This window comes from Puma concolor, chromosome D3 (assembly GCF_028749965.1).
Source record: "Puma concolor isolate L17-30 chromosome D3, mPumCon1.1.hap2, whole genome shotgun sequence".
In the NCBI taxonomy this organism is placed as follows: domain Eukaryota; kingdom Metazoa; phylum Chordata; class Mammalia; order Carnivora; family Felidae; genus Puma; species Puma concolor.
The window spans coordinates 45,905,508-45,932,446 of NC_141678.1; the positions used below are offsets into that span (position 1 = coordinate 45,905,508).

The window sequence follows — 26,939 nt, forward strand, 5'->3', positions numbered from 1 at the left end:
CTCAATAATTACCCACTAAACTGAATTGAAGCCACTTTGAAACAATCCTGGATTCTCTGAGATAACAGACCGGTTTGTGCAAATACTTACACGTTTTCCCAGCTGAGGCAGACGCAACTGTGCAAGAACAACTTTACAGAGCACGGTGCCCTCATTTGTACACCAAATATTAGGTTGGGAACCGAGTAATTTGCAGCTGACTTAGTAGTGAGTTGACACGGTTGTAGACATCCTGGGAATTATTAAGGAAAACAGGAAAATTACTTTACCATTTTTAGCACCTGCCCCTGCAGGCCCTTCCTTCTTTTCCTTCACTCTTCCTCCTCATCCCCCTTCTCCATCCTCCCCACTTCCACCTTCCCCCTCCTTACCTTCCCCTTTTCATCTTTCTCCCTTCTCTACCCTACCCTCTTCTCCACTCTCCCCCCTTCTGCATCCTGGTCCCTTTTCTCCACCCTCCTCCCCTTCTCCATCTTCCCCCATTCTCCATCCTCTCTCACTTTTCCACCCTGCAGCCTTCTCCACCCTCCCCCCTGCTCCTCCATCTCTACAAGGCTATCAGTGAATACTTGTACAAATACTTTGAGTTCTTTGGAAGAGAGAAACTGTATTGTTGCCAAATGAAATAAATAATTTCTCTCTGTTCTTCTTTAAGAAGGTACACAGGGCAATATTATCAACCAAAAAAAGAACCCCCAAAACATGTCTTCTTTATACTATCTTGTATCAAACTTTAGGGTAAACAGCCTCATTTTTTTTATGACCTTGAAGTCTGTAGTCAAAGGTGATTTGTGGATTGGGTGTACCAGTTGGCTATTTTATATAATACCTTTAAATTTATAATGATGGCTTGTTTTTTATAGTGCCATATCAAATATCCTCCTGGGTTCTTGAGTTTCTCTCACTATTATCAAATTATTTTATTGCTACTCACCAAGTGGCAAGCCTGAAGAACCATAAATTGTGTGGGCTTATAATTCAGCTTTTGTCCCCTCTTGGCTATCTTGCAGAAAGAGAAAGTAACTTTATAATTCTTAAAATTTAAAAAATACACATCAGCTAAAAAGTTATTTGTATCTCAGATTACCATTCCAGGTAAAAATTTAATGTGCATTTCAAATGCAGTGTGTCTTTCATCCATCAGTGTGGTTCTTTTTTTAGTGTTTTCATAACTTTTTAAAAAATGTTTTATTTATTTTTGAGAGAGAGACAGAAAGAGCACATGCACATGAGCAGGAGAAGGATAGGGAGAGGGGGACAGAGGATCCAAAGTGGGCTCTGTGTCGACAGCAGAGAGTCTGATGCAAGGCTCAAACCCACAAACTGTGAGATTACAATCTAAGCTGAAGTTGAATGTTTAACCGACTGAGCCACCCAGGCGCCCCTGTTTTGGTAACTTTTGCAAAGCTTTCTTTTTATTAATTTTTAGAAGATGAACACTATATATAAACATGTTGGGGGGTGGGAGCTGTAAAGGCACCTAATGAAATGTCTAATAGCAAATTTTTATACCTCTGTATGAGAGTCACAAATAACATTTTTAACTACAGGAGCTCTAAATTTTAACCTTATCTTTGGCTATGTATATAAGGAGAGGTTGACACTATAAACTGACCCTGTCCTGCCTCTCGTTAAACAGCACAAATAATCTAGGGGATGACCATCAACCCCTGAGAGGCTTAGTGGAAAAGATGCAGGCTTCCTCTGCTCCCCAGTACATAACATCTGAACCCAAATCAGAATGGCGCATATGAAAGCCACAGATGTTATCAGCTCTAGGGTCCCTACAGACTTGCATGATAGTGGTGAATGAGAGAAGATTCTAGAAAATTATACGATATCCCAAGCATCTCTGTTGTTTTTAAGGATAAATGCTAAAAGGAGATGATAGTTGTATAGATGATAGATATATAGCATCTATCATTTATTCAGCCCTTATTGAATGATAGGTACTGGGCCAGTTGCTAAATCTTTTTTTTTAATGGACATATAATTCACATACCATAAAATTGACCCTCTAAAATTGTACAATTCAGTGGGCTTTCGTATATTCACAAGGTTGTGTGACCATCACCATTATCTAATTCCAGAATATTTTCATCACCCCCACTAGATAAAAGTATTATAAAGTCAATTTTCTGTGCAACAAGATAAAGATAATTTTGGTTTCTTAGCAGTGGTTTAAGAATTCCTTACAGGAAGAAGCTTGCTTTTGCTGAGAAGATGCTTTGATAAGGCCAAGCCCAGAGCAAGGGGAATGTGACTGCATGGCAGAAGAAGGACTCACTCTGGCCTCCTGAGAGGAGGTTGCTGCAAGGGACCATATGGAGGAGAGGTTTCATTTTATTCACTGATGTATCCCACGTGTCTGGAACAGTGCCTGTCACATAGCATGTGCTCATTACATGTATGTTGACTGGTTTAATTCTGCTTTTATTAGATATCAGGCTCTATTTATATCCATATGTATGAAATCACATGTTATTTTATTTTATCTTGTTTTATTTTTAATATATATATTTTAAGTAATCTCTACACCCAACATGGGGCTTGAACTCACAACTCTGAGATCAAGAGTCACATCCTCCACCAACTGGGGCAGCCAGGTACCCCTAGATCACGTTTTCAAATCACCTTGTTCAAACCTTCGGAATCTTTGTTGATGTTTTGTCACCCGGATCTATCAGTTTCTGAAAGAATGACTTTTACATCTTCCATTCTGATCAAGGCATTTGTCAGTTTCCCCATGTGATTCTTATCCTTTTTACTTCATCAGTTTAAAGGCTGTGTTGCTAGGTACATCTGTCAGGATTCTACACTGCAAACAAAATTGATTTTGGCCCATTTAAGCAGAAAAAGTACCTCCCAGAATTATTGGAAGACCTAAAACAACTGGGCTCAGTGCTACCCAGCCAGGAGCTGCACAGCAAGCCAAGGAAGAAGCCACATGAGGAAGCTGCAGATATCACGCTATCTCTGCAAAGCTACACATGTTGTTCCCCAATGCCTTGAGCAGCTCCCAACAACTGGAATGTGAGCAGCAGAGCCAAAATGCTGCCACAGGAACTCAGTCTTGCTGGAGACCCCAGCCTGCTGGACAAATTCTGTAGTTTCTGCTCTCTTGTGTCACTAGCTCCTAAATGGAGGGAGGCAAATGTTTGTCCATCAACAGAGCCTTGGTCTCATGACTTGCCTTGGAGGACAAGACACTGGCAAAATGACAGTAGGGTATTTTGAGCTTCTATAGGGGGAGGTAGAGAATCCTTCAAAATGAGAAATGGGTGAGGATGCTTGGCAGGATAAATGTCTACTCCACATACATATACATTCCTGGTTATTATATCTTCTTGATGTGTTTGGTCCTTGACTTACACATTTTGCTGTGGGATCCTGAGCTGTGTTTTCTCATGTGCCCTGCAGGGCTAATATTGGTCAGGGGAAAGATTAGAGCTGGCCTTCACAGAATTGGACAGGAATTCCTATCCTGAAGTCTCTCTCTCCCCCACCTGGATCCCCACTACATCTTGCTTTGTTTCAAGCCCAGTATGGCAGGAGGAAAGGCTTTCCTTTAGGGAAGAAGGAAACCTGCTTTTTTCTCTTCCTTCTAGACTTCCCACACCTGGCTGCTGGCAGGCAAATCCAGTCCACCTCCTAGAGGACAGACACTCCTGACAAAGATTGTGCCAGCTCTTGCTAGAGTCAGTGTTCCTAAAAGAGAAGGAATCTACCTACAGTTCACTCCCTGGGTTCCTTAGGAGACAAAATTTGGCCTGGGGGGAGCGGGAAGTCCATTTCTGAGAGAAATGAACAGAAAAGGGGAAAGGGGACTTTGGTTTAGCTTTGGGGCTGAAATCTACTTATACCAAGTATAATCCAGGTACATAGACAAAAAACTATCACCTACTTAAGACATATAACAATTTAGAGGAAAATGTAGCAAACACTGTGTATCCAGTTTCTGAAGCCTGAGAAATAAAGCAGTCACAACAGAGACCCTTTGTAGCCCTCCTGGATTCCACCCGCATCCTACCCCAGAAGTTACTACTATATTACACACATTTTTTTTTATCATTTCCATATGTGTTTTGGTATGGACAATAACATACATATGCATTGTTCTGCAACATGTTCTTCTACCCAATATTATGTTTGGGGGATTTATCCTTGTTCACACATGTAGCTCTGATTCTTTCATTTTAATGGCTATATAGCACTCCTTTGTATAGACATATCACAATTTTTAAAATTCTGTCGATGGCCCCTTCAATGTTTTCTAATATTTTGCTATTATAGGCCATGCTGTCAAAATAGTCTTGGTTTTTTTTTTTTTAATTTATTTATTTCTTTTGAGAGAGAGAGTACAAACAAGTGGGAGAGGGGCAGAGAGAGAGAATCCCAATCAGGCTCTGCGCTGTCAGCACAGAGCCTGATGTGGGGCTCGAACTGTGAGATCATGACCAGAGCTGAAATCAAGAGTCAGACGCTTAACCGACTGAGCCACCCAGGTGCCCCAAAATGTTTCTATTTCCTTGCGCACATGTAGAAGAAAATCCCAGGAAATAAATTACACTGTTTGAGGACATACACATCTTTAATTTTACTAGCAATAACCCAGTTGTTTTAGTGGTTGTACCAATTCACATTTTCACGGTATTTTTTTCCTATGGCACTGTGTGGTCCCCAACATTTGTAATTGTCAGTCTGCTTTATTTTGTTCCAATCTAGCAAATGTGAAGTGTTATGTCACTGTGGTTTAATTTTCATTTTTCTCACCACTGGTGAGGTTGAGCATATTTGTCACTCTGTTTCTCTTTGTTTCTCTTTCCTGAATTGCCTGTTCATAACATTTGCCCATTTTCTACTGGTATTTTTACATTTTTTCATTGATTTGTAGAAATTCTTTACATATTTTGGAGAATCTTTTGTTAATTATATGCATCACAAAAAGCTTCTCTTACTCTGGCTTATGTTTTCACTTAATTTATAATGTCTTTTGATAGATCAAAGGTTTTTTTTTTTTTAATATACTCAAATATTTAGGACATTTGGAATAAACATGAAGGATTGCTGGGTGTTCTCCAGGGAAAATTATGCATTGTTTAGAGCTCATTTTTCCAGGTTATTGGATTTTAGCTGCTCATTGTTTTGAGCTATTTTACAAATTTTATATTGCAGATACTGATAGCTATGTAAAATAATTCTTGTCTCTGGACATGAAAATAAAATTCTGTCTGGTGGCAGTTTGACTCAGTCTGCTCATACTCCTTAATCCCCTTCCCCAAACCTGCCTGTGGAAATTTATTTCAACATGCCTTTATTCCCTATAAATTTGTGGTTCTCTGCTTTCTCATTTTAACAGTTGTAATGTCTGCCTGGTTCCCTCATTAATAATGAAGTAAATAAAATCTTTTTTTTAAGGTTTTATTCTTTTCAAACAACCTCTCCACCCAACATGGGGCTCAAACTCACAACCTGGAGATCAAGAGTTACACGCTCCACTGACTGAGCCAGCCAGGCTCACTGTAAATAAAATCTTTAATATGTGTTAATTTTATGTCTGTATGATTTTACCTTTTCTGAAAATTTCCTTTAACAAACATATTAATCTTTTCCTTTGCTTTGTGTTTTTGAGTCTTAAGAAATTACTCCCTCACCCAGGCTTATAAAGATATTCTCACCTATACTCTTTAGGCTATTAAAGTTTTACTCTTGGGGCACCAGGGTGGCTCAGTCAGTTAAACTCAGACCTTGGCTCAGGTCATGATCTCACAGTTGGTGGGTTTGAGCCCCACGTCGGACTCTATGCTGACAGCTTGGAGCCTGGAGCCTGCTTCAGATTCTGTGTCTCCCTCTCTCTACCCCTCCCCTGCTCATGCTGTCTCTCAAAAATAAATAAACGTTAAAGTTTTATTCTTCTTGTTTAAGCTCTCTGCAAAAGTTTTTTGCTTATGATGTAGGATGGTGATGTGATTAATTCTTTTTCCCTATGGAGAGCCAATTTTCCCAGCACCATTTACTAAACTGTCCACCTTTCCCCCACTAATTGATAATTCCATCTCGTTTGTGTATAAAGACTCCTTTATGCATAAGTCTGTTTTGGGGTCCCTGTTCTGTTCTTGTAGTGTGCTTTTTCCATTTCTGCACCAGTGTCACACTTCCATAATTCCTGCAATATTGTAAGAAGTCCTAATATCTCCTGCCATTTTCTTTGTGTTTAAAATTACCATGGTTGGGGTACCTGGGTGGATCAGTCAGTTGAGCGTTGACTCTTGATTTTGACTCAGTTCATGATCTCACTGTTTGTGAGTTAAAGTCCACGTTGGGCTCTATGTTGACAGCGTGGAGACTGCTTGGGATTCTTTCTCTCTCTCTCCCTCTCTCTGCCTCTCCCCCATGCTCTCTCTCCCTCTCTAAATAAACAGATAGAGGGGCGCCTGGGTGGCTCAGTCGGTTAAGCAGCCGACTTCGGCTCAGGCCATGATCTCGCGGTCTGTGAGTTCGAGCCCCGCGTCGGGCTCTGTGCTGACAGCTCGGAGCCTGGAGCCTGTTTCAGATTCTGTGTCTCCCTCTCTCTGACCCTCCCCCATTCATGCTCTGTCTCTCTCTGTCTCAAAAATAAATAAACGTTAAAAAAATTAAAAATAAATAAATAAATAAATAAACAAACAGATAGATAGATCTAAATAAAATAAAATGAAATAAAATTACTGTGGTTGCTATTAGCTCTTTACTTATCTGTATTAATTTTAGAATAAGCTTACAGAGATCCACAAAATATCAATCAGGATTTTTCATCTAAATTCTATTGGATTGGGGCACCTGGGTGGCTCAGTTGGTTAAGTGTCCCCCTTCTTGATTTCAGCTCAGGTCGTGATCTCATGGCTCATGAGTTCGAGCCCCAAGCTGGGCTCCGTGCTGGTAATGCAAAACCTGCTTGGGATTCTTCTGCCCCGACTCCATTCACACTTGCACATGCATGCACTCTCTCTCTCAAAATAAATAAACAAATAACTTTTAAAAATTTTAAATTCTATTGGATTCACAGATTACTTTAGAGAGAATTGACTCTTTAGGATTTTATGTCTTCCCAACCACAAATACAATGTATGTTTTCCATTTGCTTAGATTTCTTAAAATATTTTTTTCATAGAGTTTTATAGTTTTCTCCATGCCAAGGCATTTTTTTTTCCTTCTCACTAAGTCTTATACATCATTTGTTAGTTTAACTCCTAGATAAGTTGCGGTTTTGTTGCTGTTATAAATGGTATTTTTCAGGATGTTTATTACCGGCATATAGTAATGCAATTGATTTTTGATATTATGTCCAGCAACCCACATATGTTCCTAAAGTTAGAATGTTAATGTGTGATGTCTCCACCAATTGTTAGTCCTCCTTGGACACAAGGAATTCATTTCAGTTTTCAAAACTTCCTATGGAAGATTTTTCAACTGAGTACTTTGCAGAGTGTCAAGCACATTGCAGACACATTCAATAAATTTTTGTTAAATAAATAATGGCCAAAAGAAGGCAATTTCATTTGAAGGATTGTGCATTTCTCTATGATCTGAAAATTCCATATTCAGCTATGTCAGCATTAAGAACATGATAAATGCATCCCCTCCCTTCCGATTTTATATAGGTAAAATCTGCCTGAAATAAACACTGAGAGCAAGCCTGAAAGAAGGAGAGAGGAATGGAATATCACAAATTGATATCTAGGGGGAGGTGAGGAGAGGGTACTGTTGCTAAACAACCGACTTCATTCCTAGCAGGTGCTGACCCAGTTCTATGAGGGTCTCTTTCCCTCCCTCCTCTTCCTCATCCCCTCCTCTTCTCACCTGATAGAGTCAAGAACATTGCAGATTGAGATTTATTTTCCCTTTTGGAGGAGGCGCGTTGGCATTAAGTTCAGGTTGTGATGTAGTGTTTGTTCTGTGATCACAGAGTTGGATCGTTGAGATCTGAAAGGAAGCCTAGAGATACAGTGGCCCTGTCTCTGAAACAAATTGTCCCCTGATGAGAAACTCCTAACAGAATGCTGAATCAGATGGAGACTTCAGGGTAGGAATGATGGGTTCTGCTATGGTATTTGAAATGATTGTGGAATAGCTACATGCATACTAAGGAATATGGGACTGGAGGCAGCTGAACTGTCTGAAGCAGAGACCTACACTGACAGATCATCAGTCCAGTGTTAGGGGAGGTTGAAGTCAGGGCAGTAGACAAATCATCGCAGAGGGTTTGTAGTGTGAGAAGAGAAGAGGCTGGGTACGGAGCTCCCAGTACACCACCTCTCAGAAGAAGGAAGGCATTACCAGAGGAAGAGATACCTGTCAAGAATGCCTACAAGGAGGAGCTGGAGGGTTAGGAGGTGAAGGGGGGAAGTGGGGACAGAAACCATGCAATGTTTTTAAGAGGAAGTGGGAAAGGAGCAGATGCCAAGGAGAAGTCAAGGAAGATCAGCAGAGAGTGGACTTAGTCCAAGGTGGCCACAAGTGACCATGGTGGGTGGATGAGTTTTTTGCTTGTGCTCCTTGCCCTTGAAATGATGAGACCCTGGTCTGGCTAGGTTGGTCAAGCCCCTTACCTCCTACAGGTCTCTGTTTGCTCATCTATCAATTTGACATCATAACAACTTCCTTGAGGACTGTCCTAAGGATTACCAAAAAGATACTCAGTGTCTTGGTGATGTCTCTGCCCTTCACTCCTTCTATCTTTCTCCTGTCTCACCCAAATCTCACCCTTGGAGCCCATCTGACAGCTTCATGCCTCCCATTTCATCTGAGCCTCTCTCTGCAAATTCCTTTGTGCTTAAGTTTTCTATGCAAACCTTATTCTGATGCATGGTGGAGAAGGCTGCACCCTTCCCCCACCCTGTACTCCCCAACCTTCCTGCAGAAACATGATCCCACCCCACCCCAAACCTCAGTTATCCCTTCTGACCCACTTGTATTCTCTGGAAGTTGAGGGAACAAATGAGGCAAGTGTCTCCTTGGAGATACACTGTCCCTTGAGTGATTCTAAATGGAGATGTTCAATTGACCCTTCTGTTTTCTCCACCAAAAAGATGTATGGTTGCTAGGAAACCAACAATAGGTATTAACCACACCTGGCAGGAAAATGTTCCTAACCTGAAGAGGAATTATTTTCAGAAGAATTTTTAGCTGCTGTTTCATTATCATCTTTCAGAAATTTAATTTGACAAATCTATATTGAACTTGTACATGCAAGGAACTCGCAAAGCAGAGTTGTGATCATGTCATTCCTCAACTCAAAAGAATTCCATGCCCTTCTGTTCATAAAAGGAAGTCAAAACTGATTATCTGACCTACAAAGCCAGCCTTGCCTACCCCAGCCTCACTTGGCCACTGCTCACTTTCTCCATTCTACTTTTTGGATCTTCCTGAAATCTCATCCTGCTCTTGCCTCCACAATGACTCACCATTCTTCAAAACCTTGCTTAAAAGATACTACTAAGTCTAGACAGAATGAATTCCCTGTTCCTGTTCACTGATAATTTCAGGCATGCATGCATTCATTCAAGTAAGATTTTTCTAGGGCGCCTGCGTGGCTTAGTCGCTTAAGCATCTGACTCTTGATTTGGGCTCAGGTCATGATCTCATGGTTCATGGGTACAAGCCCCACATCAGGCTCTGTGTTGACTATGCAAGCCTGCTTGGGATTCTCTGTCTCTCTCTCTCTCTGCACCTCCCCCACTCATGCTCTCTCTCTCTCTCTCTTTCTCTCTCTCAAAATAAATAAATAAGCCTTTTAAAAAAAGATTTTTCTCTACTATGTACTGAGCACACCTTATTTGCCTTCTTTCTTTATAGGGCTCAGTCGGTAACTGTTCTATTCTTGCCTCTATCATAAGGATTCCTCACTGGTGACAAAACTATAGCAACTGGTAATTCTTTGATTTCACAAATTATGGTCCTGACTTAATAAATACAGAGTTGAGAATTTTAAAATTTAAAAAGCAGCTAGTAATTATCTCAAAGTGGCTTTTTAAAAATTAAATACGCTCTGTTGCCCAATCATGATTAGCACAGCCATAGGAGACATTATCCTGTATTGAGGCTTTGTTCAGTTTTTATTAAATTTGGATGTTCTCAGAAGGCTTCTACTCAAGAGAACAGGTATTGTTTGAAGCTCCATAGCTCATTCCTAAAGAAATAAATGGACTCTCCCTATGATACATAAACAATTCACCAGTTATTAGCCATCAAACCCAGATTGTTAAGATAGCCAACTTTTGTTTTTCTTTCAACACATGCTTAAAACTCTCTCTAAATCTCTTTGCATAAAGAAACCCCACTTCATGCAGCCCCTGCATTTCGCCTGATGCCATTGTGACAAAATATCTGATGGTGCAGTGGGTCTCTGAAATTGTCTTTACTTTGCTTCCCTTATGTATGTTCCCTTGAACTGGGTGTCTTTCCCAACACGATCCTAAATTACAACCAGTTGTATTGCCAGAGTCTAGTGTGAAAAGCAGAAGCCAGTTTGAGTATTTCGGAGGGAATTTAATAGAAGGAATTCAATATATAATTGATGAACGAGTGGAGAAGCCAAAAAGAGATTAGCAACAGCTGGAAGCTACCAAGGCTGAGAGGGCAGAGTGTTCATGGAAGCCAGGATTCAGCATCACCTGGCAGAAGCTGATACCAAAGAGGAGAAAAAGCTAGAACCAAAGACACCACCCAAGGAAGAGAGAGAGGGAGGAAAGCATCATGGCTTCTCCCTTTCTCCCCACTCCAGTCTTCCAGGAGCTTCCAATGGCTAAATAGAAGCTACATCAAGGCCAGAGGGCAAGGACCTGAGAAATGTTGTTCCCTGAAATAGCAGATAGAGAGAGGCAGAACAGAAGCCGGGGGGAGGCAGGGAAGGGGTCCGACAGCAAACAGCAACACAATCAGCAATGCTTAACCGACTGAGCCACCCAGGCACCCGTAAAAATCCTCTTCTAAGGGAGAAAATAATACCTCTGCATTATAATCATGTCCCATATTTACATTTTAAGTGATTTTCAGGAGTTTATCTCCAATTAATAAATGTCTTTCTTTTCCACACTTAACATTCAAATACCTACTCATAAAAATGCATCTTACTCCTATTTTTGCCAAATGTATTCCCTAGAGGTTTTTCTCGGTTTGGTTCTATGTTTAGCAGAACTTTCAAGTAGCACATTGAGAGCTTTAGGCAAATTTAAATAATCTCCTTTAAATTAGAAGGAAAGTCTTAGTGCACTGCAGGATCCCTTGAGCTGGGCTGAGCCCCACTCATCTGAAAGCCATTTGCCCAAAACATTCAGCAAGTACTCCTGGGAAATTCTGTACATGCTGGCAAGATCAGAACCATGTAGTGCAAATAGGAATCTGCTAAAACCACCTAGAATAAGGGGAAACAACATAGGAAGATCATATTTCTATTCACAAGTAAATAGGACTATTAAAACCACGTATTTACTATTGGAAACTATAGTCTTCAGAGAATCTTGTCTACGTTTAAACCACAATATTTAACCCTTCTATTATTTTCCTCCATCTTTTTTTTATTATAAAAATAATAAATATTCATTATAGAATGTTTAGAAAATAAGAGAAAGTATAATAGTTAAAATTTTTGAAAATTCATAACTTCAACATCCAAAGTTAACCTCTGTTAACATTTGAATCATGTTGTGTGTGTGTGTGTGTGTGTGTGTGTGTGTGTGTGTGTGTGTGTATGTAAAACAACCTATGGACATACCACACAAACAGTTACATATCTGATTTTTATCATTTACCATTTTATTTTGAGGATTTCCTCTGTAATTTTTCTCATTGAAAAATCATTTTAATTGGCTCATAATATTCCATTTTATGACTGTACTATAATTTAAGGTATTTCCCTTTTGTTAGACATTTAGGAACCACATTGCCACTTATGCCTTGACAAGCCACTATGAAAAGACTGGTTTTTAGTCTATAAAAAGGAAGTAACATCATCTTAAAAGAAGCTGGCATTTCCTCTTCTCAGGCTCTGATTATCAGTCTTAGCTTGGTTTCACATTAACTGCTTTTAAAGGCTTCTCTTTCTGTTATATTGAAGAGTAGGAGTGAGGAAAGAGGCCACCGCCTAGAGGAACTTGGACCCAAGGGGTAGCCATGGATAATTATTCAAGTGACAATTTTGAAGAAGATAAGCCTTGCTCTTGTTTATAAATTGCAAGTCACGGGGCACCTGGGTGGGTCAGTTGGTTGAGTGTCCAACTCTTGATTTCCAAGTTATGATCCCAAGGTCATGGGATCGAGTCCCATGTCGGATTCTTGGGATTCTCTCTCCCTCTCTGTCTTCCTCTCTCTCCACCCCTACCCTGCTCATGCTCTCTCTCTCAAAATAAATAACTTAAAAAACAGATTGTCTCTCTCTCTCTCTGCCCCTCTCCAGGGCTTGCACTCCCTCTCTCTCAAATAATACATACATACATACATACATACATACATACATAAGTTGCTGTAGGAGTGTATATATATATTTATTGGCACCTGGGTGGCTCATTCGGTTAAGTGTTGGACTCTTGATTTTAGCCTAGGTCATGATCTCACGGTTTGTGAAATCAAGCCCTGCATCAGGCTCAGTGTGTTAACAGCACAGAGCCTGCTTGGGATTCTCTCTGTCTCTCTCTGCCCCTTCCCTGCTCATGTTGCATTCTTTCTCTCTCTCTCTCAAAATAAATAAAAAAAATTTTTAAATAAATATGTGTATTTAGATTCTTAGAACCTCTGTTAAGTGAGTGATAAATTATGAATGTAAGAGAAAGTTATGGTGAAGCGTTTGATTGGACTTATTTGGGGTGTACATTGGGTTTTCTTGTCCCTTTTGTATTTTTTTTAGCAAACAATAATGATTTGGGGTGGGATTGGTCTGAGTAGACTTTATAGCACATAAAGGAGGAGTAAATGAGATGATGCATAAAGAATTCAGCTCAAGGACTGACTCACTGAAAATACTTCCCAGATGTCAAATGCCATTAGTATCATCATCAGTATCTTCATTTGAATAGAAGTTCATAGCTTACAAGAACTTTCACATACATGTATACTTTTAGTTGTCACAGCAACTTGGGAAAATAGGCAAGGATGAGGATCCTTCTGGTCTCCAGGTGCTTCCACACTGTAGCTCATGATGATGGCTTACTCATTTGCTGATGGCATTTTTCTGGACTGAATAATGAGAAACTGTGATTTTGGCAAAAGCAGACAGACTGAGTGGACAAGGTTGGCAAAATACTGTCTATTCTAGCAGAGACAGAGACTCCCGACTCCTTGCTAATGAACTGTTTGATTTTAGGCAAGTTACTTAAATCCCTCTCAGTGTTTAGCCAATGCCAATAAAAATTATAGTAATAATACCACTGTACCCTTTGACCTACGGTTAATGTTAAGCACAAAGGAAGATAAAGCAGTCAAAATTATGTCTTTTTAGGAGTGGAACTTAGAGAAGTATTTTGACAAGACTATTCTAAACAATAGTGCACTCACAAATTCAATATAATAATCTAAGTGTTCTTATAGAGTGTTCGATATGAGCATTTAACATCCCTTTCCTTCTTTTATTTTTTTAAAAGTAGGCTCACACCCAGCGCCCAATGCAGGGGCTTGAACTCACGACCCTGAGATCAAGACTGAGCTGAGATCAAGATTTGGATGCTTAACCAACTGAGCCAATCAGGTAACCCAACATCCCCTTCCTTCTGCTCAATCTGCTTGCAGTCCCAGTATATAGTAATCCTTTAAACTGTTAACACAGATCTTTTTAGCACCCATCTAGAGGCAAGAAGTTGGAGGGGAGCTACATCTGTGGGAAAAAATCCAAGGGGATAGCCACGATTCAGTGAGCGACTGTCTGACAAGTTGCATTCTAGGTCAAGATAATGACTCCCCACATGAACTGAAGAGTCCAGGGGCTTCAGTGTTAATGGTTTGGCACTTAAGATGGCTACAGATTAAGGTTCATCAATTTGTGTTCAAAGAGCTGCCCCCAAAGTCAGCAAGGTTAATCAATTTTAACCACTAAGGAATCAAATAGCCAGCAAATGCATCCCACAAGGGTGTAAAGGAAGAAAGCTGCACACACTGATTGTCCTAATTATTTAAGAACCAGTCATGACAAAGAACCAATCATCCCTATATTCTGTTGAATATTAGCACTCAACCGTTAATGGACTCGACTTATATTCTCTTCAATTTTAAACTATTTTATAAACACAACTGAAAAGCAACCTTTTTGCTTTCATTAAATGCTTGGATGAGAATTGAAATGTGAGTACATCAGAAGGACACACATTTTCCAAATTAGCAGGACAGGTAAGGAAAAAAACAGGAGGGCTGGTTAAATCATGGACTCAGAGTTCCCAGCCTGGTCGAGAGCTTTCCAGGAAATACAGAGAGGCAGAAATAGAAGTGATATTTGGGTGGTGTTAAACTACATTTTGCTTTACCCAAGAGGAGATGTGGATGTCAGTTGGCTAATACAGATCACCACGCTAGCACAGATTAAACATACAGCAGTAAGACTTGTATGATACAAGGGCACCTGGGTGGCTCAGGTCATGATCTCACAGTTCATGGGTTTGAGCCCCACGTTGGGCTCTATGCTGACAGCTCAGAGCCTGGAGCCTGCTTCGGATTCTGTGTCTCCCTCTCTCCCTGCCCCTCCCCTGCTCGCAGTCTGTCTGTCTGTCTGTCTCTCTCTCTCAAAAATAAACATTAAAAAAAAAAAAAAAAAGACTTGTATGATACAAATAGCTGCTAAAAACAGAGCATGTGACAAAGTCTTGACTTGTCCTGGCATTGTCTCAGGAAATAGAGGAAGCAAGCAAGTAGGAATAGTTACAACACAAGATTTATGTTTGGTGAAGCAGAAGGAATGTGGAGGTGATATAGAAGGGTGGGGTCCTGGAGAATTAAGCAAATGTTTCCACCTTAATCCTTGTTGGCTTAAAAAAAAAATAAAGATACCATAAAGTTTATCAAATAGTTACATACCATGAATGATGTCTGTGATTTGCTTCAAAATTACCTAATGGCAGCGGGCGGAGTAGGTGGAGAATCGTAGGCAGCTGTATAGAAAAAAACAGGAATGTCTATGAGGTCATAATTGTTAAAACGAGGTGATGGATCCATGGGGGTTCCTTATACTACGCTATTTGTGTGTGTTCCACATTTCCCATAATAATAAGTAAAACAAAAGAAAACAAAATAAAATAATGTATGACTCATTCCAAGGCTAAAAAAAAAAAAAACTTTAAAAGGAAGAATGACTTTAAAATATGACAAGCCTTCAAAAAAGAAACAGTGTATTGACAGAGGCACAAACAATCCCATTTAGGGAGAAAATGTGTGTTTCTGAAAGATCTAAAGGCAGATCTCAAGCAGTGTGACTCAACAAGGAGCCACTTGGAAATTTGGGGGGACATTTTTGCTTATTGTAAATCCCTGGCAGTGCTGGTTCTCAGTGATGGAAGGCCAGGATGCTCCAACTCTTTCAGTCCAAGGACCACAGACCTGCTCTCTCAATGCCAGCAGTGCCCCCATTGAACAGCAGTGATGCGAGGAGACCAAAGTGCCAAAGTGGCCACTGAGGCACTCTTCTATTAATCTGATGTTAGAGTCACATGGTCCATGAATAGGAAGGGTAAATGGTAAAGGCTGAATAATAAAGACCCACATGGAATTGCGAGAAGTGGGTCAGGAAAGCCAAAGGTTAAATGGTTAGAGGCTTGATGAGATTCAAGAGTCAACACCATATTCAGGTATAATAAGAATATAACAGGGGAGCCTGGGTGGCTCAGTTGGTGGAGCATCTGACTTCGGCTCAGGTCATGATCTCACAGCTCACAAGTTCGAGCCCCCCATCGGGCTCATGGCTAACAGCGCAGAGCCTGCTTTGGCTCCTCTGTCCCCCTCTCTCTGCTCCTGCCCTGCTTGCACTCTCTCTCAAAAATAAATAAATGTTAAAAAAAATTTTTTTAAAGAATCTAACATTTGCAGGTTTTAGAAAGAGGGGAGAATTTCCTCTAATCTAGAAAAGTTAGCACAAACATGGTTAAAGAGAGTTGGAGAGCAAAATGATAAGAGGATAAATAGTGAGAAAGCATTGCCAGGAACTTACGCTCATCCCCAACACGCCTGCAGGAGGTCACTTACCCTGCGACTCAACACTCGCCTCAGGCTCTGGAATCATCCTGTCCTCATTAAGGAAAAGTCTAATAAACCATAGGCCAGTGGCTCCATCCATCATTGTTCGAGCAAGGCTGACTGCTGGAAAAAGCATGCCTGGTCTGGCCATGCACACTATTGATCAGGTCCTAACTTCAAGGAGTTCCTAGTCTGGCTTAGCGAAACAAGACACATTGAAAGAATAATTCTGAACATCAAAAGATACCCTAAGATTAAGTCCTAAATGAACTGCACAAACGGTTAATAGCATAAGTGAAAGAAAGTCGAAGAATGTGGCTCAGATCAGCAGGGGGTGCTTCGTGGAACCAAGGGATGGAACCCTGATGTTAAAAGAGGGCCAGGTTTTGGGGTGTCTGGGTGGCTCAGTCAGTTAAGCAGCCGGCTCTTGATTTCGGCTCAGATCACGATCTCACGGTTCCTGAGTTCAAGCCCCGCATCAGGCTCTGTACTGCTGGCATGGAGCCTGCCTGGGATTCTCTGTCTCCCTCTCTCTCTGCCCCTCCTGCATTCTTACGTGCGCTCTCTCTCTCTCTCTCTCTCTCTCTCTCTCAAAAATAAATAATAATGAAGAAAAGAGGGGCAGATTTTGAGTAACTGTAGAAAGAAAAGAGAGGACGCATTTGTGGAAAGTACAGTATTTGGGGGGGAGGAAAGAAAAAGAACAAAGGCCTCATCCGTTGGCCATGTCTTGGTTTAGGACGTCAACTCAAACGCCTCTCCTGGCTGGCAGGTGGCCTTCCTATTGAGGTAGTCCAGCTCCTCACCTTCCATGGCACACCTGTCACCAACTCACTGCTGCTGGGGCCCTCAGGCCTCTTTGCTCTCTGGCCTCCCATCTCTCACCTCTCTTGGCCAAACGCCCCAACGCCTTGGCCTCACACAGGGAAGTGTCACTGGCCACCCTTGGACAAACAGCCCAGATACATTCCCAAGAAAAGGAATGAGCACAGTGTCTCACTATGAACCAAATTCATGGCCTCTGGGTGCTTTCATGTAATCAAATCCAAGGGAGAAGTTTGTGTGCAAATGTTCTCTTTTTCTCTCTAGGGATAGATTCCTTTTTATTTACTCACTTTTTGATTTTCTGAAAATGGGTACCAAACCTGACAGAGAGATTCATTTAAATGTATCGTGAATGATGGGCTGGGATGCTTTCAAATAATATTTACTGAAATGCTGGTAACTGAATCAGTAGCAGTATGGTATCTGGAACCAGCTTGAAAAGCTTTGATCCATCAAACTCTCCACCAAGAGTTGATAAATCTATAATGAGCTATGAGACAAACTGTGGCCAAAATAAACCTGCTGTGTAATTCACGTATATTTGGGGTGCTACTACTCATGGTAGCCTAGAATAAATCATCGGGGGGGACTGAGTGGCTCAGTCAGTTAAGCGTTCGACTCTTGATTTTGGCTCAGGTCATGATCTCGTGGTTCAGAAGTTCGAGTCCCACATTGGGCTCTGTGCTAACAGTGCAGAACCTGTTTGGGATTCTGTCTCCCTCTGTCTCTGCACACACTACCCACCCCTGCCCTGCCACCCTTGCCACTGCTCTCTATGTCTCTCTCAAAATACATAAAAATAAACTTAAAATAAAACAAAGCAAATCATGTTCCTTCTCGATATGATTGCTTTTTAAGTTTATTTATGTTAAGAGAGAGTGGGCGAGCAAGGGAGGGGCAGAGAGAGAGGGAGACAGAGAATCCCAAGCAGGCTTGCGCTGATGGCGGATCCCCAACACAGGGATGGAACCCACTAACTACGAGATCATGACTTGAGCCAAAATCAAGAGCTGACCACTTAACCACTGACTGAGCCCCCCAGGGGTGCCCCTTCTCAATGTGATTTTCAAGAACTATTTATCATACATCTTTTGTAACTTAATTAAGTTTCTGACATCCACAGCCTTGTAATTAAGGAAAGATATTTTTTCTTCTAAAAGTTAGAAACAGTACTTCCTAGTAAAATGCCCAAATAGACACAAATAGGATGGGGTTGGCTATATAATAAAACGTATCAAGGGGCACCTGGCTGGCTTAGTCCGAAGAGCATGTGACTCTTGATCGTAGGATCATGGGTTTGAGTCCCAAGTTGGGTGTAGAGATTACTTAATAAATAAAACTTTTAAAAAATGCTTTAAAATATAGTCCCCTTGGAGGCAGATGAGGTGAGGGCCAGCAGAACACTGTGTTTCTCTTTATTTGCTGGCTTTGCCAACACCGTGTTTGGGTTCTTGGTTGGTTCTTATCTGAAATCATGTTGACACAGGCATGAATGTTCTGAATTTTTGAAGTGTGTGTGTGTGTGTGTGTGTGTGAGAGAGAGAGAGAGAGAGACAGAGAGAGAGAGACAGAGAGAGAGAGAGAGAGTATGTGGCTGTTGTTGCTTTTGGTATGCTTGCTGGAGCACATTTCTCTTAATGAAGAGCTTTTGAGAAGCTGTAAACATTTCACAACATACAGACGTCTGATAACAACTGCCTGTGCTCCGTGGGAAACACTGGAGCCTCTAAGCAGTTGATATTGTTCACATACTACTGTTTGGCATAAAACACTCGGGCACGAGGGACTACTACAGAGTTTCTGTGAAGACAGTTTTCTAGACAGTTTCTAGGAAGACCATAGCTTGGACACATCACTTTAGTGTATTGGTAACTGAGTTTTTAGAAAGACTGTACTCAGCTCTCTATTCTGAACTTTCAATCTTATTCTGTTCCACATTTTAATAGATTCAAAATTGCTAATACTAATATAAATTGGTGAAGGGATTTCTTCTGAACACTAAACTGAAAAGAATACTTTTATCTTCCACAGAGCCTGAATAGGACGTGAAATAATGCCTCTAGCACAGTGCATTGTGCATGAAGTGTTTTCCAAGGAGCTGCTCAAATGTGTCTTGATGGATCGTTAGCAAAAAGCTGATCAAAGACAAATATTAAAATGAACTATGAAGTTCAAGTTTATTCAAACCCCAAGCATGTGGCATGTTACTCATTGAAAGCAAGGGTGCTTCTGCCTAAAAATCTTATTTTGGTCTTTTAAAATTCTTGGGCTATGTTTAGAGAATGTGTTACAGATTCATCTTTGTAAAGTGGACACACTTAGATTCTAAGAAACAAATTATAAGCACAATGTTAATTTCACATAGCGTGAGGTATGTGAAGCACTTTGAACGTTATGCACATATCATTAATTTATGGCATCGCCTCTGCTGGCCCTGTGTCCCGTGCTGGCTGCAGAAAGCAGGTCAACAGGCCAGGACAGATGTGCGGCCTCCCTGGGCCAGGCTGAGAAAACATTCCTGGCCCAGCTGTTTGTCCAGCGGCACTAATATAGCCAACAGGTCACTTCTGGATCTCAGCCTGCTGAGTCCTTCCCACTGCGGATGGGCCAGGCACAATACTGCAAATATCAGCTACCTGATACTCAACACTGTGTCTCAGGTAGCTTTCATTTGTCTTAACCAAACAAAACAATACCCCCAAAAACCAAATGAACAAATAATTTTTTTAATGTTTGTTAATTTTTAAGAGAGAGAGAGAAAGTGAGAGAGAGAGAGACAGAGTGCAAATGGGGGAGGGTCACAGAGGGACACACAGAATCCAAAGCAGGCTCCAGGCTCTGAGCTGTCAGCACAGAGCCTGACTCAGGGCTTGAACTCATGAACCGTGAAGTCATGACCTGAGCCAAAGTTGGAGGCTTAACCGGCTGAGCCACCTAGGCACCCGAACAAATAAGTTTTTTAAGTTTCTTTATTTATTTTGAGAGAGAGAGAGAGAGGCAGAAAGAGAGAGAGAATCCCAAGCAGGCTCCGACCGTGAGATCATGACCTGAGCTGAAATCAAGAGTCAGATGTTTAACCGACTGAGCCACCCAGGCACCCCTAAACAAATAGTTTTATCAAAAAGGCTGCTTAAAACTGTTTTTTAAACAGCTTGTCCAAGAGCAAAAGAAGAACAGAAACACAGCCAAAAATGTATTAAATGTCCCTCTTCCATTCCATTCTCACCCTTAGTGCTAATTTTTTTGGTGTTGTAGAATTCTCAGTCCTTAAAAAAGGGCACTTGTAACACATTTTCACTCACACCACTTCTTACACCAGGTGAGGGTTTTTTTTCCCTCCACATCAACAGATTCTCCAGCTCTCTGGACACTGACTGGGTGTCATACAGTTCAATTCAGTTCTGACACTCACCACCCAGAATTGGTACAGAGCCCACCGCTTTAAGGGCTCAAACCCACAAGACTGTCACCCATTCAGATGCCAGCCACAAGTCCCAGTTTACCACTGATACTTCTGACCAGTTGGTTATAAACTCAAGGTTTTCACAATCCCCTCCTCAGGTTTGAAAATTTGCCAGAACTGTTCACAGAACCCAGGAAAACACTTTACCTACTATGTCTGATTTATTATAAAGGATTCAACTCAGGAACAGCTAAATGGAAGAGACACACAGGGAAAGGCATAGGGGAGGGACGTGGGCCTTCAGTGCTCTCTCTGATGTCACTCTCCCAGCTCCCCACATTCACCAGCCCAGCAGCTCTCCAAACCCAGTGTTTAGGGGGGTTTATGGAGCTGTCATTGCACAGGCAGGCATGATCAATTAAGCCATTGGTCACTGGTGGTTGGACTCAATCTCTAGTCCCTCTCCCTCCCAAGAGGTCCAACTCTCTAATCATGGCTTGATCTATCTGGAGATTAGCCCCCATCTTGCAGTTACCTAGGGGCCAGCCACGAGTAGCCTAATTAGAACAAAAGAAGCTCCTATTATCCAGGATATTACAAAGGATTTAGGAGATCTGTGTCAGAAACAGGTGACAAAGACCAAGTATATATTTTTATTGTAATCACACGAGGTTTGTTACTTTTATTGATTCGGTGTGGAAGGAAACAAACCCCATAACTCCCTTCTTTTTGCTTCAATGCCTCTAATTTCACCTGAGAAGCTTGCCAGCAGATGACAGCATTCACAGCCATGAGAAATGGCTTTGTCTTAGGTAGTATTGCTTTCTAGAAGCCTCCTTCAGCTTACCTTCCCTTCTGGCTCTTGTGAGTCAATTATCTATTGATTGGTCAGTGTGCTAAAAACAGATCAGGGGGACCTGGGTGGCTCAGTCAGTTAAGTGCCTGACTCTTGATCTCAGCTCAGGTCATGACTTCATGTTTCCTGTGCTGGAGCCCCGTGTCGAGCTCTGTGTTGGCAGCCCAGAACCTGCTTGGGATCCTGTCTCTCCCTCTCTCTGCCCCTCCCTCTCTTACTCTCTCTCTTTCTCTCTTTCAAAAGAAAGTGGAGTTCCGACTCCGATGGGCCCAGCAAAATCAGAAAGACCTACCCAAGAGGGAGCAAGGGGGAGAAGACCCCATTACCCTTGAACTCTTTCTTTCTTTCTTTCTTTCTTTCTTTCTTTCTTTCTTTCTTTCAAGATTTTAATGTTTATTTATTTTTGAGGGGGAGAGGAGGGGCAGAGAGAGAGGGAGACACCGAATCTGAACCAGTCTCCAGGCTCTGAGCTATCACCACAGAGCCTGATGTGGGGCTCAAACCCACGACCCATGAGATCATGACCTGAGCTGAAGTCGCACACTCAGCTGACTGAGCCACCCAGACACCCCTCCCTCAAACTGTTTCTATAGAAACCCCAAAGTCTCCTTCCTTCCTGCTCTTGCTGTCCTCCACTCCACACTCCCCAAAATGTCTCATAGATTCTCATCTAAAGTGGTTGTCATTGAATTTCTTAAAACAGTCACTTTGAGAAGACTATGATCGTATATTTACAAATACATTTTGGGATACCCTTTTCTCAGAGTCTTTGAAATACTTCCATCTGCCAGAGCTTTTGACTCTTCCAGGTGTATAACAACTTGAGTTTTTTTTTTTTTTTAATGTTTATTAATTTATTTGAAAGAGAGAGAGAGCACACGTGTGCATGAGTTGGGGAGGGGCAGAGAGAGAGGGAGATAGAGAATCCTAAGCAGCCTCAGAGCTGTCAGCACAGAGTTAAATGTGGGGCTTGAACTCAGGAACTGTGAGAGCATGATCTGAGCCAAAATCAAGACTCAGATGCTTAACCGACTGAGCCACCCAGGGGCCACTCAGCAACCTGAGTTTTAAGCTTTGGTTATAGGTCCCCTCCTGAAGCATCCGTGAGAAGTGGTAGGAGGAACCAGAAGCTAAAGTCCCTGGAACAGACGAGGGCTTTGAACCCCAGCAGGCCTGGGAAACACTCCAAGAGCAGATGTCACAGTTATTCCCCTCAAGACCTCCAAGAAAGCACCATGAGAAATACAGGAACTGTGCAGCCAGTGCGGGCCTCACACTGCTAAAGGGGGAGCCACTCACAGGAAAGAGTGAACGACCCCCGTCCCTCCACCCTCCCCAGCTCTGTGCGGAGCAGGCCTCTGAGGACAAGAATGGTGACATTCTCCTGAGACACACACCACAGGGAGCTTCCTGGGAGAAGGGCTATTTCCTGTCCGAGGCCTGGACACCACCCTGAGAGGATGTGGCTATCCATACATATGACGTAATTCTGTTCCTCATCCACCCAAAGCCGTCCCTGAGGGCCTCCCTTTGTACTTTGGGAACGGCCCAAGCTTTGGGATGAGGAATTTTGAAGATTGGTTCCACTACGCGGGTGAGTGATGTACCCTAAGTCTCATCTGTTGCAGGAATAAACTGTGCCTAAATCTTAGCTTTCACACCCAACGGGGAGAATTCTGCCTTTCCTGGTATATTCTGGGCCTTTTGCTGCAGGGTTAGGGTAAGGGAGGAAAAGAAGAAGGGCCAAGGTAGGCTTATTTGACTTCTACAGAGAAGAACAGAGAGCAACTATAGGATGAAGGAAAAATCCATTGGGAAAGAATGAGAAAAAGGAGGGAGAGAAACACCAGAGTAGGCTGAGATGGGGGAAATCTGGGGCACATGTGGAGGAAAAGAAGGATGGAGATTCAGGGGACAGCTTAGGACAGGCAGGACATGTGAACCATGTTTAGAGAGAGAAAGAGAGCTGGGAGGCTTTGTACGGTTATTAAATTGTCCTTTAGCATTTCTAGAGATAATTCCGTTAGACGTACAAATAGTCGGATCAGATAGGTTGTTGAAAACCATTGCCTTCATCAGCTTGTCCGAGAGTAAAATAAGAACAGAAACACACAGAAGCCTATTAAATAAATGTCCCCTCCTTGGCTCTGTGCTCACCGCCAGCTATAAACTCCAGCAGGTCAAGGGCTTGAACATGCCACAATAGCCCTGGTCCCTAGCAAGCATGGTTGCTGGCACAGGGAAGCCGCCAATCAGATGTGACACTGAATTCATTGTTTTCTGTGGCCCTTCCAAGTTTCAAATCTGAAGAAGGTTGAGAGAGAATTACAGCCTCCTTTACCTTTGCTGTCCTGGGCCAGGGGTCCCATGAGGTGTGATATGGAGACAGCCGTTCTCTGGGAACCTCTGGGATGAGCCATAAACTTTCTAGAAGCATCTGTGCAAAGCTCATTTATGTCATTCAAAACTTGTTGAATCAAAAAGAAACCTCATAAAGGGGTGCCTGGGTGGTTCAGTCAGTTAAGCGTCTGACTTCGGCTCAGGTCATGATCTCGTGGTTCATAGGTTTGAGCCCCCATCAGGCTCCATGCTGACAGCTCAGAGCCTGGAGCCTGCTTCTGATTCTGTGTCTCCCTTTCTCGATGCCCCTCTCCTGCTTGTGCTCTGACTCTGTCTCTCTTTCAAAAATAAATAAACATTAAAAAAATTTTTTTAAAGAAATCTCATAAAAAGCTAAACCACCAGTGTGTTTTAAGCCATTTCCTATACTTCTGAAAGCAATAATAAAATGGGGTGCCTGGGTGGCTCAGTTGGATAAGCGTGCCACTCTTGGTTTCAGCTCAGGTCATGATCTCATGTGATTGTAAGATTGAGCCCCGAGTCAGGTTCCAAGTTGACAGCAGTTGGGATTCTCTCTCCCTCTCTCTCTCTGCCCCTCCCTCAATCACTCACATGCTTTCTCTCTCTCTTTTTCAAGATAGATGGATAAACATTTTTTAAAAATACTAAAAATTAAAAAGCAATAAAATGGAAAAAATACTTCGCAGGCAAAGGAAATGTTTTTGTTTATACTTACGGGCAGGTGAGTATTCTCCATTGTGAACTAACAGGTTTTTAATATTTGATGCAGGCATCTGAACAAACGTATTTTTAAAAACTTTCTCCCTTTTTTTGTTCCATAATATTCACTGGTTTTAGTGGTCCCCAAAGTGGCATGGGATAGTTTTATGTAGAATTATATTTGGAAATAGAGTCAGAGGAATTTATGAAGGCTAAACCATTGGTTTATGTTACTTTTTAGTTTTAGGGACTATTCCCATCAGATTTCTTTGTGTGATTTTTGTGTACCCTCATAAAACTGGGAGCTAAATAAAGGGGAAAATAAGGCAACTTTGTTTCCCTCTTCTGCTCCAATGCTCACACCCATCTCATTTTTACTTTGCTACAGAAGTGTAATTTGCTTAACCTCCACCCCCACGCTCAGTGCAAGAACTAATTATATCATCCCCTTATTTCTGCAGGGAGGAAATAAAGCAAATAAAGGGAATCACTTTTGGGTGAAACCAAAATGCTCCCGTGGAGTGGCGTTTCAATTCCGAAACCCCTCACTCACAGATCTTTCTGCATGATGGAGACTGAAGGACAGAGAACCTCAACCACATTCTCCAACCCTGGGGAATGCTAAGCACCTATTCCGACAGTCTTCAAGATTTACTGCAGAACCAGCAGCAAGTGCAAACATTCACCCAAATTCCTCCCACCCCAACTCGACCCTCGGGAGAGAACAGGCTGTTGTTAATGTGTGCCCGTGGGGCCTAGAGATGTTTTCAAGGGAAATAGCTAGAACTCGCATTCCCATCTAGATTTCAGGGGCGACTTCCACACCACTTACAAGAAATAATGGTATTTTTTTCCCCTGAATAGAAAAGAATGTTCGTGTAGAAAGTTTAAAAACACAAAAAAGAGATCTGAGAAAAGAAAATCTCAGAATCCTAAAATTTTTGGTGGTGAATCCTTCTAGGCCGCTTTTATGCATGTTTATGTTTATGGAATATATATGTAATGAAAAATAAAATGACTCTACGTTTGCTAGATAAATTTTTTTTTTTTTTAGTTTATATATTTATTTTGAGAGAATGAGAGAGGGAAAGCAGGGGAGAAGCAGAGAGAGCTGGAAACAGAGGATCCGAAGCAGGACAGAGGATCTCTGACAGCAATGAGCCCAATGTAGGGCCCGAACCCACGAGCCAGAGATCGTGACCTGAGCCGAAGTCAGACGCTGAACTGACTGTGCCACCCAGGCGCCCCTAAATTGATTTTTTAAATTAACTATAGAACATGGATATGTTCCCACTTTATTCAATACTATCTCATATCAGCATTTGAAATGGCAATTTGAAATGGTTACATGAAAGGAGTACTGTGATTTATTTAACCAATTTAAATTAATCCCCGTTGCTGGACATTAATCCCAATTTTCTGCTATTAAAATTAATTCTTCTGAGGCATTTTTGTATAAACCTCAGCAATATGTCCTTTGGTGTAATTTAGGGGATATTGAAATTCCAGGTCGCAGAACACGCCCATTTTAAAGGTTTTGGACATACAACTTTATTTATTTAAAAAAAATTTTTTTTAATGTTTGTTTATTTTTGAGAGAAAGAGAGAGTGGGGGAGGGGCAGAGAGCAAGGGAAACAGAATCCAAAGTAGGCTCCAGGCTCTGAGCTGTCGGCACAGAGCCTGAGGCGGGGCTCAAACTCACAGACCATGAGATCATGACCTGAGCCAAAGTCGGATGTGTAACCGACTGAGCCACCCAGGCACCCCACTGACATGCAGTTTAAGCATCAATTTTCAGTCTTCCTAGTCTTGCCAACATTGCAAGTTATTTTAATAAAAATACTTTGCCAATTTGATAAAAGAAAAACGTGACTTCACTGTGTTTTTACTATGAATTTACATGATTATTAATGACATTGAAGGGCTTTTTTCACTGTGTTTATTAACCATTTATATTTTTATTTTTGTTTTGACTATTTATATGCTTTCTTTAGGGTTTTTTTTTGCAATACTTGTCTTTTTATTACTGATATAGAAGACCTTTTCAAATATTAAGGATAGTAACCCCCCCCTTTTTTCTATTTTAGAGAGAGAGGGCACAAGAGGTGGGGAGAGGGGCAGAGGGAGAGAGAGAGAGAGAGAGAGAGAGAATCTTAAGCAGGCTCCAAGCTCAGCCAGGAGCCTGATGCAGGGCTCAATCCCACAACCCTGGGATCATGACCTGAGCCAATATCAAGACTTGGACGCTCAATTAACTGAGCCACCCAGGTGCCCCAGTAACCCTTTGTTAACATACTGGCAAGTTTTCCCTGGCTTGCTGTTTGCCTTAATTGTATTTGTGATTTTTTTTTTTTAATGTACAGAAGTGTTTTTTCATGTTTTATGCAGTAGAAACTATATTAATCTTCCCTTTTGTTTTCTGACTTTGGTTGTATAGGCTTAAAAAGCTTTCTCTGGGGCGCCTGGGTGGCGCAGTCGGTTGAGCGTCTGACTTCAGCCAGGTCACGATCTCGCGGTCCTTGAGTTCGAGCCCCGCGTCGGGCTCTGGGCTGATGGCTCGGAGCCTGGAGCCTGTTTCCGATTCTGTGTCTCCCTCTCTCTCTGCCCCT

General features: G+C 41.8%; 2 long non-coding RNA genes across 3 annotated transcripts in view; one reads left to right on the top strand and one right to left on the bottom strand.

Annotated features, from left to right (window-relative positions):
• Nucleotides 1–26,779, top strand: part of LOC147575545 (uncharacterized) — a 52,667-nt gene extending 25,888 nt beyond the window's left edge. Inside the window, exons 2-3 of one of the 2 annotated variants that reach the window (XR_015242494.1) lie at nt 13,614–13,717; nt 24,791–26,779. This is a non-coding gene — a long non-coding RNA (uncharacterized LOC147575545). Of the gene's footprint in view, nt 1–13,613; nt 14,565–14,594; nt 15,806–24,790 lie in introns of those variants that run through there. The other variant, XR_015242493.1, reaches the window with a different exon arrangement.
• On the bottom strand, nt 37–15,100 carry LOC147575546 (uncharacterized). The gene is made up of 3 exons (XR_015242495.1): nt 15,034–15,100; nt 935–999; nt 37–232 (listed from the first exon to the last, which is right to left on the bottom strand). It is a non-coding gene; the product is annotated as an uncharacterized LOC147575546 (long non-coding RNA).
• Nucleotides 26,780–26,939: the final 160 nt, after the last annotated feature.